A 240-nucleotide genomic window follows, 5' to 3' on the forward strand; every position below is an offset into this window, starting at 1 on the left:
TCGGATTGATTACATAATCCCATCATGAATCATTCATACGGGGAGGTATAATTAATTAGCCGTGTTTTACGATCTCTCTTCATCTTCAAAGGATTTTTCGTTCTTTAAAGATTAGATCATTGGAAATACTTTTTTTCCGTTATGAGAAAATTTGGAAATCAATGTTCCTATCTTTACTATTAAAAAATCTATACGCATTTAATAAACCCTCGGTTTAAGGAACACCCCATATAAAAGATC

This window comes from Penaeus monodon, chromosome 33 (assembly GCF_015228065.2).
Source record: "Penaeus monodon isolate SGIC_2016 chromosome 33, NSTDA_Pmon_1, whole genome shotgun sequence".
NCBI lineage: Eukaryota > Metazoa > Arthropoda > Malacostraca > Decapoda > Penaeidae > Penaeus > Penaeus monodon.